The sequence below is a fragment of the Brachyistius frenatus genome, unplaced genomic scaffold (genome assembly GCF_029030835.1).
Source record: "Brachyistius frenatus isolate BFR_SWC_R1_liver_20210118 unplaced genomic scaffold, ASM2903083v1 Contig_11, whole genome shotgun sequence".
Classification (NCBI taxonomy): Eukaryota; Metazoa; Chordata; class Actinopteri; family Embiotocidae; genus Brachyistius; species Brachyistius frenatus.
In genome coordinates this window covers 6,234,936-6,245,000 of record NW_027210610.1, presented here as the reverse complement: position 1 = coordinate 6,245,000, position 10,065 = coordinate 6,234,936, and the positions used below count along the sequence as shown (strand labels likewise).

The 10,065-nt window shown below is 44.9% G+C and overlaps 1 protein-coding gene across 3 annotated transcripts in view; it reads left to right on the top strand.

Moving 5' to 3' along the window:
• vti1a (vesicle transport through interaction with t-SNAREs 1A) overlaps nt 1-10,065 on the top strand; it is a 150,025-nt gene that overhangs the window by 116,076 nt on the left and 23,884 nt on the right. For 2 of the 3 annotated variants that reach the window (XM_069691830.1, XM_069691829.1), the window contains one exon: nt 1-329. This exon is cut by the window's left edge and continues 1,546 nt beyond it. The exons of the other annotated variant lie outside the window; for it this stretch is intronic. The gene's annotated coding sequence lies outside the window, so the exon portion shown is untranslated. Of the gene's footprint in view, nt 330-10,065 lie in introns of those variants that run through there. 3 annotated transcript variants of the gene reach the window in all.

Sequence of the window (10,065 nt, the reverse complement as noted above, 5' to 3'; positions counted from 1 at the left end):
CATTTGAGACATCATACTGTATGTACTAACATTTAAATGGACATCATGTAAAGTAGTTTTGCTTCCAACACAAGTGATTTTGTTACTATTTATTTATGACTGCAGATTTTTTTTTTTTGGGGGGGGGGGGGTTAAAATTTCTGTGCTAGAGCTGTATATTTTATGATGGCAAACTTATTCAGAATTAACGTTAATCACGTGTTTTCTTTTTCCTTGATTTTGAGTGTTTATTGATGCTGACTGCACGCCAGGACCAACTCAAATGTGTGTATTTCTAGTTTTGCGTGTTAAAGGTTTTTCTTTTTCTTCCTATAAATGGATCGAACTTGTTTTAGAACTTGTACTTTTTGTTCCACATTTTCTGTGTCAAGTTCTGAAGGTTGAGATGCGGCCCTTGTTTCTGTGTTTATCTGTGCGCCGCCTGATGATGTGATACATTTGCAGGTGTTTGAAAAGCGTCTGCTTGAGTTTACTGCTGTTTTAATTCTTCAGGGGAAAGCCATTCTTCAGGGGGTCTTGGGAAAATCTAAATTTAAGAGCATGTTTGGAGAATTTTTTTGAAGTTGAAACATATGAAGGTAATACTCTGCGAACCGCAAAAACACACACGCGTGCGCGCGCACAGGCGCACACACACACACACACACACACACACACACACACACACACACACACACACACACACACACACACGCACACGCGCACACACGTACACACAGTGGAATATTGGAGTGCACATGTGTCTCTTGTGGTTGGTGAGACGGTTCCCAGTGAGGACATTTGCTATTCTGTTTCAGGGTCATAGTCTTCATTTTCGAAGATGCGGGGGAGTCCCCCCCCCCTCCTCCACCACCACCACCACCCTCCCCTATTGGCCACCATTTCACAGGCCCTCACCAGCCGCAGCGCCGTCGTCTGCTTCAAAGCCTTAAATTAATGGCCAACAAAATAGTGTGCCTCTGACCGTCCCACGCGGGGCCGACCCACCAAGAGTTATCATTAAAGTCGAGGAATAATGGGAAAAAAAAAAAAAAAAAAAGAAGGAAGGGGAAAAGGAAGGAAGCATCGGAGGTGGAGGTGGGGGGTGGGGGTGGGGGGGGGGGTGAAATCCCTGGCAGTTTGACAAACCTCATCTGATAATGACCCTCAGTGATTGTGTTTTCACCCAGGCAAAGTCCACTGTGTGTGTCTCTGCATGTGCAGCCTACCTACGTGCTCGATGCGCTCTCTTCTCTTCCTCCCTCTTTCTCTCCCTCCACACACCCCCCCCCTTCTCTCTCTCTCTACCTCTCCTGCCACCTTTTCTCCTCCTCCCTGTCCTCCCCTCCCTCCCCCCCCCCACCCCCAGCCTGTCAGATGAGCGGAGCGGTAGCTCGCGAGTGAGCGGTGGAAGGCAGCGTGGCGGCGGCTTCTATTTGAAGTTGTAATGGTGTCAAAAAGTCAGGGCTGACTGACAGACGTCAGTCCCACAGGGCCTCATTAAAAACAGACCCACTTGACAAGGAAATAATTGAGCGCCGGCGACAACTCGGGGGCCCCTCCGCGTTTTTAGATGTTTTTATTTTCTTTTCATTATTAGCGCCGAGCTATTATGTTCATTAAGAAATGGCATTAAAACAAGTTTTTAAAAGCGGGGAGAGGGAGGGAGGGGCAAGGGGGGAAGGCAGGATGCATGGAGGTGGGGGAGATAACGATTTGTTTAGAGTCCCCGCTCTGTTTTATAATTTAAACAGGAGCACCGTCATGTGATACCTAGGCAGACGCTGGCTATCATCTCTCCTCCCTCGCTTTCCTTTTCCCTCTTTTTCTCTGGTTTGTTTTTTTTCCCTCTTTTCTCCTCCCTCACTTTTCCCTGAGCTTTTATCTTTCCCTTCCTCTGTCCATCTCCGTCTCTTTCTCCACCTGCCCATCTTCCTCTCTCTCTCTCTCTCTCTCTCTCTCTCTCCATCCCTTTCTTTCTCTCCCTCTGAGCGGCGGGTGTCATTGGAATATGAACTCGATTATTCATCAGGGCCCCCCCCCCCCCTCCAACCCCCCCCCCCCACACACACACACACACACACACCTCACCACCCCTCCCTCCGTTCGCTGATTTGGTTTTCGACAAGCGTCTCACCGCAGAAGGCTGAGGATGAAAACTTGTCAAAAATAGGTTATATCTTATTCCAAGGGGCAACAATAGCAGCAGGTACAGACACCTTTTAATATTTAATTTAGACGGGTGTTAACCCTCCTTAAGTGACTGGAGCTGTGTCTTCCATACAGACACCAGGAGAGGAACAGGGGAGGGTGCGGGGAGGAGAGCAATTAATTATTTGATGTCTGAAAAGTGATTTTGAAGCTCTCCCTGCCTTCTCCTGTTTGCCAGCATAAAGGATGGAGTCTTTGGGTGTCCCTGTTCGTTTTTCCGCACACGTCCTCAGCCCGGCCGTCCCGCGAGAGCTGGAACGTTTTCCACTCGAAGCACATTCGGATGCTCGCGCCGCCGCGCCCCGATACAGTAGCGATTAGTGATCGTGCAGCGACGGTTTTTGGTTCTCTCGTTTCAATTGGTGGAATCGTCTTTTACGCCGCCATCTTGCCTCGGTCTGTCTTATCGCCGGTGCCCAGCTCAGCAAGTCCGTCCTATTCTCCCCCGGTCCTTTCCGCGAGGTTTACATAAAAGTTATAAAAGGAAGGTTCCTCAGCAAGGAACCTCTGTTGATGCGCCACATTTACAAAAAGCCTGATGTTTGTCAGCCATTTAAGACGACAAGGGATTGTGACAAGCGTCGTTTGAGCTGTCTGTCCCCCCGGCGCAGGGCGGGCCTTAAACGGGATAAACAGCGCCAGTGGTGGGATCACAACGGGAGGGTGGGCGCTTCATCTTCAGGAGTGTCCATGATGCTGTCACCCGCTACACACACACACACACACACACACACACACACATATACATTAAAAGAGGCCCTGCGACAACAGCTACTCAAGAAAAAAAACACACACACATACACAATGGCACTGTTTGAGAACTACAATGAATATTCTTCTTGTTTGATTCAGCGAGCACACACACTGCGCACGTATGGTGGATGTGCCCCGATAAAAAAAAAAAAAAAAAAGACGCACACACGCTCTAGTGTACGGCTGTTAGAAGAGGAGCCATGTTCTCCATTTGTACACGCCACCGGTCCCAGCAGAATGGCTTTCTTTCTCTCTTCGGCCCTTTATCCGTCTCTTCTCTCGCCCCCGTCAGCGCCGTCAACCATTTTATTGGCGTTTGTGCTCACAAACGAAATGACAATGGCCCCCATTATTTGAGGAAGTCACAGGGGCTGCAGCCATACATGCACGCATGGACGTCTGTGCGCACGGTGTGTCCCCGTGCGCTCGGGACGGAGCCTCCGTACGACTCATTTTTCCTTTTCGACCAGATCGGTTCGACCAATCACACCCCCGAAGGGAACGTACCAAGAAGACTTCTGTGATCTTTGTCGGTGTCTGTGTTGTTTTAACATCTGTGATTAAAGCAGTTCTGGATCTCAGTAACCAAGATTGCCGCGTCATAACTCGCATTGAACATAAACACACGGTGGGGTACCTGTTTGGCTCCTCGGGAACGTTTAAGGAGGTAAAAACAGGAGCTTGACACTTTGAAACCCTTCGCGGCACTGCGTGCCTCCTTTTTTTGATTTCGAAAGGCACACCTAGTCTGGTGCTGAAGACTCCCTAAGATGTTTTGCCATGGAGACAAGAGAAAAACAAAGAGCCAGGTCAGAGCTAGGCTGAGCCAGGCTAAACCACTCAGCAACCCCTCCTCCTCCTTCCCCCTCTTTATCTCCATCAGACCTTCCATCCCGCTCCCTGTAGAATACTGACACAACCTTTGAACTGAAATTAACACTTTACCACTACAAAGACATACAGTTGTAACCAGCAATATCATTTGCATGATAATGGGGAGATGATGTAAATGAAGCTGTTTTTATTTTTTGTGCCGACGGCTTTTCTCCCTTTCGTTTTATACGATTTATTTTTTGTGTCCGTGTTTGTATGTCCTTTGACCTTGTAGTTAAATTACTTACTGTATATGGATGACTGTATCTCCAGGCTGATGTTAAACATAGTAATTTATGAGCTTTCAGATGTTGGGCTCATCCATTTTTTTTTTTTTTTGGTCAGTTGTGTTGAATGTTTTTTTTTTTTTTTTACAATTACTGAGGTTTTGTCTTCTGAAGTTTCTCCTCCTGTTGCTGCCCGTTTTAAAAAATACAAGGGATGGAAAGGGAAAGAAGATAGAAGGAGAAAAGTGGGGATGAGTGCAAAGGAGCGCAGGTTGCCCGGGAGGCACTCGGTGGCCTGGACGTTCTAAGAGAGGAGGGTTTAGTTGGGCTCGCCCCTGTACAGTAATTTACTTTGCATATGGTGTCTTAGCAGACACGATTCTAAATTTCCAACTGGGAGGCATCAGTGGAGGAATCACTGTCTTCAAAAGACGGCCTGCCAGTCACGCTCCTCCCGTAGCCGGAGATCTGAGCGTGCGGTGATAACCCACGACATCTTTCTGGAAAAACGGGGAGTCGATCAGCTTTGATGGAGCACATCCGCCATGACAGGCTACTGAGGAGCTCGCTAATGAACTGGGGAGGGGAGAGGTGGGTGGGGGGAGGGGAGGGGGAGGGGGGGCATCACTTAGCATGAAGGCACAGAGGAGAAGGGTGGTTGAGTGGGGGGATGGATGGACGGATGGATGGACAGATGGATGGAGGTGCACTTGTTAGGTATGAATCGACCTCAGCTCCTACACATTCAATGGGATGGAGGGGTGCCTGGATGAGGGGGAGATAGAAACGTGTGTTTGCATTGTCTCGGAGAAAAAAAAAAAAAAAAAAGGACACCTCCTCCAATACCCCCATCAGCCCGTTACCTGCTCCCCCCCCCTCTCTATGCAACCTCCGCCTCAGATGATTGGTGGCAATTCATTATTAATGAGAAAGTACCCAATCCCAGTGCTCTATGGCCAGTTTTCTCCACGTAGGCCAGGAAGTTAAATTGGATTCATATGAGGGGGGCCTGTTGCAGACTGGCGTGAGGGGTCAATTGAATCGAGTGTCCAAAGGTTACAGAACATGTATGATGTCTTCTTGTGTCGTCCCGACTCGGAAGAAAATCACTGACGCACTCGGCACGTGCGGCACATCAAAGAACACTTATGTGTCCTCGCCTGTTTCTCATTTAAAGGTGGATGTTCCAGTCCTATTTCCAAACCCCTTTGGCGAGTTTATAGATTGGACCAAGCTCGGCATTGTTTTCACAAGTCCCATTTACTCTCACAATTCATTCAAGACCAAATGATCAGCCAAACTTTCCCTGAAACACGGCGTACACATCCTGTTCACCACACAAACAGCCTTTCAGACACAAAGCTGCATCTCCCGGAACAGACGGGCTCACTGTACAAACACACACACACACACACACACACACACACACACACACACACACACACACACACACACACACACACTCCCTCGCTTAGCTTTACACACAAACACACACCTCTCTATTGAGACGTATGGATGTGGCAACAAAATGCACAACTTTTTGTTCATCTCAAGGACTTGTGAGGGCCCAAGTGAGCTGAGAGGCCATATTGATTTTCCCTCTTTTCATGCTGTGACTCTGGGATTACCCATTTTCTCATTCATTTTTAAAGACAATTCGTGAGATTCTTCCTTATCCTTTTCTCCCCTTTCCATCACCCCCCTCCCCCTCCCCCACACACACACACACACCCTCCAACATACACACACATACACGCTCTTCCCCACCAGCGCAGCAGTTGTACCCTCCCCTTTTCCACAGCCAAGTCCCTCCTTGACCCTGAAAATTGTAATTCAGCCATAGATCACAGCTGCTGAATATTAGGACTTACAAAAGCAGTTAAATAAAATATGTTGAAATCATCCAATCCCAGAGGCCACGGCAGAAATTCTAATCAGGTGAGAGAAAGGGGAAGGAGTCAGCAGGGGGATTATGGGTAAAGAGAATCGTCTGGATCTACCCGGCAAGAGTCAGGAGCTGACAGAGAGGTGGGGCCGAACAGAAATCATAGCAACCATAACGCTGCGTCGTGGTAGAATGAAAGGTTTTTGAAAACTCCTAATTGTAATTCTCAAAAACATAAAGAAATTAGATTAAGATTTGACAACTCAATCCCACAGTTGCCCCAAAGATAGCAACAACCCGAGTTACTTTTTCAGGTTTCAGCTCTTTTTTTTGATGCACAACTTGAAACAAATATGGAGACAAAAAAATACATGAATCCTTCAATTTGCATAAAGCACAACATTTTATTGGTGGGTTTTGCGTTTAAAAGGTGTTTTGAATGAAACGCATAATTTCAAGTAATCCACGCCATACTGTTATCAATAATTAGTGCCAAAACCAGCACTGCCTCAAGCTAAAGGTCGTCAAAGTCGGCAGCTTCTCGTAACCTGTAGTGTCAACCAAACTATTTGTGAAATAATTGAGTCTCCGGGTACTAATGCACTCATTTTATGCAAAACGGGCCGACAACACTTTTGGCCTATAGGCCTTCCTTTGACCAGGCGTGGGAGGGGGTTAAACATATTAATTATTCTGCTGGCATGCTTGCTAAAGTGAACCACAAAGGTTGACCCAACTGAGAGCAATACATGGGACAATGCTGCTTGAGATGATCGGGTTTTAAGTTATTTTTTTATTGAGGGATTTGAGTGAAGAACAAATAGTTGTAGAATAAATTTCTGATGAAAATTCAACATAAACGGCTTCTAAAATACATGAAAGTCCTGAGTTATTTTAATTTTTTTTTTTTTTTTTTTTTCCCGAAGCTGCACATTTAATAAATAGTCCTTCAAGCGAAAGCGAACGTCACGCAACGTCGGTGTGATGAGAAAATCATGAACCAACCTCAAACACAAGCTCGTCATGACGGTTGTGAAAACTTTCCACGCTCTTTTTCTCCATTGTCCTCGCCACCGAGCAGCAAGGACTCGGCCGCGTGTAGAACGGCCCGGACAGTCCGGAGAGAGGTGATTGATCGCGCTTCAATCCCTCAGCGGTTCTCCAAACAAGGAGACGCTCGATTACACTCTGGGATCAAAATGCTGAATTCACACACTCCCCTCCAGAGAGGGAGGAAAGAAATGTCCAGAGACCTGCATCAGGCAAAATCTGCCCACCACGCAGCAGTTTGGTTCGCAGGAATTTGTGCTTTCGTCTTTGGCAAACAAATAATGCGTTCACTTTCACCGTATCATGTCTGAGTTGGTATGAAACAACTAGAAAAACGCACCGCAAAGAAAAGAAAAAAAAAAAACGCTTTTACTTTCCTCACCCCGTAGCTAGGTGTGTTTACAGAGATGAAGGCAGAATGTGAACACGTCCTCGTCGGTCTAGCAGAGAGCTGACCACTTCCAAATGAAGCCACGAGAGCCAGTTTAAGGTAAATGACACGACACTCTGCGAAACGCCTCTTTTCCTTGAGCGTTTGGAAACACGGAAGACTGACGGCCGTCGTTTTTTTTTTCTTCATTCATGCCCACGCAGACTTTTACCATGATTGGAACACGATGCAAAAAGGCTGTCTGCACTAATCTGTGATGAACATGGTACGTCTCATTTCGTGTAAAAGAGACCGAGTTAAACGTTCAAGAGTGTTTCGGGAAAATTGTTAAAAGTTTCGACTTCGTGTAAAGCTTTGAGTTTTGTTTTGTTTTTCCAGGCCACACATGTTTAAAAGCAAAATGTGCTTTCTTACTTTAGACTGCACTGTTAAGCTGCTGACTGTAACCAACACCTGTAGCTTTTTAATATTTTACATGCTGTCCGTCAGCGGTTTAAGCTTTGTTTGTCATAACTACATTCTAAGAAGGATTCCAAGGTCGACCCAACATTTGACCAGACTTTGAAACCACACGGCTTTATTCGAATTTATCTTTTGTTTCTGAGATATTGTGAAAGCAGACTGAACCGAACAACGATATTCAAACCTAGTCCTCAGCAGACAAAAACATTTTCCGGATTGTATCTCAAGAAAAAGCTTTTTTATCCCATGCTGCATATAGCAGTCCATATAGCCATTGTTTACATAAACTACAGCTTATACATCTTCAATCTTTGTATAGTCAAGGGCTGAGACAGCATATGAGAAGACAAAGAGTGGTGGGGGGTATTCATCTCTGCGGATGAGGTGGCAGCTTAGTGTTTTTAAATTGCACAGGCCAAAGAAATGACATCAACAGATACAACAACAAAAAAGATCTTTCATGGCTTGAGTAACGCAAACTGTTTATTCAACCGAGCCACTGTTTGCGGCCATTGAAATCAAATGCAATCGTCTCGCATTTGAATGGATGGCAGTGGCTGAAGCACAGCCTATTTAGAAAAGGAACGATCTCCTACTTGTAGACATCTAGTGCCTTTCAATAGGCAAATCAGTATTGAAGTGCTCATTCAAAGTGAAAATGCTTTCTCAAGCGGTGGATATTCACGAGAACGGGACAATGGGATGGGAAAACAAAGCAAAAGTGGAATATGGTGTAACCAAGAACTTTTTATTGTGAGAATCTGCTATTCCATAAAGACTACGGGGAGGTCAGTAGCCTGAGACACTCATCTCCACTGGCGTGTAGTGCCGTGTGATTGTGCTGTGGCCTTGGGTTCCTATTGGTGCAGAGTGGACGTCTACATGGTTGTGCTCATTATGTTGATCCTACCGTTGGGTAGCATCCTCGCTTCGTCCTTCTTTCTTCTCTTTCACACATATGCATTGCCCCATGTTGTCAGCGGCTACTAACAAAGTAAAACCTTAAACAACGCTGCATGATGTCATCTAGATGCGTTAAAGCCCTGTCAGGATGGCCTGGTTACTTTTATTAGTTGTTGTTTTTTTTTTAATTAAAAAAATATAGTACAGACAGTGAGACCGAAAAATCTGGTTATGTTGGGAGTGTTTTTGAGGAGTTGTGCGAGTTTGTGTATAGCATGTCTACAAGGGGGAGGGAATAATAATGAATAAAGGAACTATATGTACACATATTTTTCAATGTTAATGGTAACTTTTTTATATTTGAGGGATATAAACATTTTTTTTTCCCCAGGGATTAGAGGACTCTTCCACTGTGTGATGTTTAGGATCATTTTTTTTTTAAATTTCCTGTTTCAAAAGATTGTGTTCGGGGGCGCAAACAGTGGCGCTTTGTGGTTGTTGACAGGTCACCCAGGATGCAGACGTCTAGGGATAAGAGGATGTGACAGTCCAGTATGTAAGATAAGTGAACTGTAATGAAGTGATGTAATTCAAACTTTGGCACTTCTTAATCCTCCCTGGGTTTTTTATTTTTTTTAAATGTATAAAGTTTAGAGTTTTACATGAGGTGTTTTGTTTTTCCAATAAAATTGCGAGATATCCAAACTGAAAATTTAGGGGTTCAAACTAGGAGGTGTTAGGAAAAATGGGGCTCACTGAAAATACATTTTATATTTTTGGGTTAATTAAAATATTAATTGTTGCTGAGAAAGATTTTATCACTATAAAGGTTTCTTGCGGGATGAGTGTGGGTCCTGAAGGAACAATAGCATATCGTCTGCGTAGAGAGGGATTTTGTGATCTGTAGAGGATGTTTGAATACCTTGTGAAATCAATCCTTTGGTGGTGATGGTGGCCGTTGGTGGTGATGGCTATAGTGCTCTTATCCTTTTAACAAATGAACCCAGATTTTTGTAGGGTTAATTTCCAATTTACTTTGTCAAATGCTTTATCCGTGTCAAGATATTGGATCAAAGTGTTACATTTTTGGTGTCTTGAAATCTGCATTGAATTGAACGGTAACAAGTGTTGATATCTGACTTTTTTCTTGTAATAAAACCTGTCCATCTCAGGGTTTATGAGAGATTGGAGGACTGCTTTTTCGATTACATTTTTTTTTTTCTGCCCATTATACAAAGATGGTCAAAACACTAATCAATATAATGTTTCAGTTCGTCTAGTTTGTGGTAGGAGTAGTAGAGAAGGGAAGAATTATATCCTTAGCTTCTTTT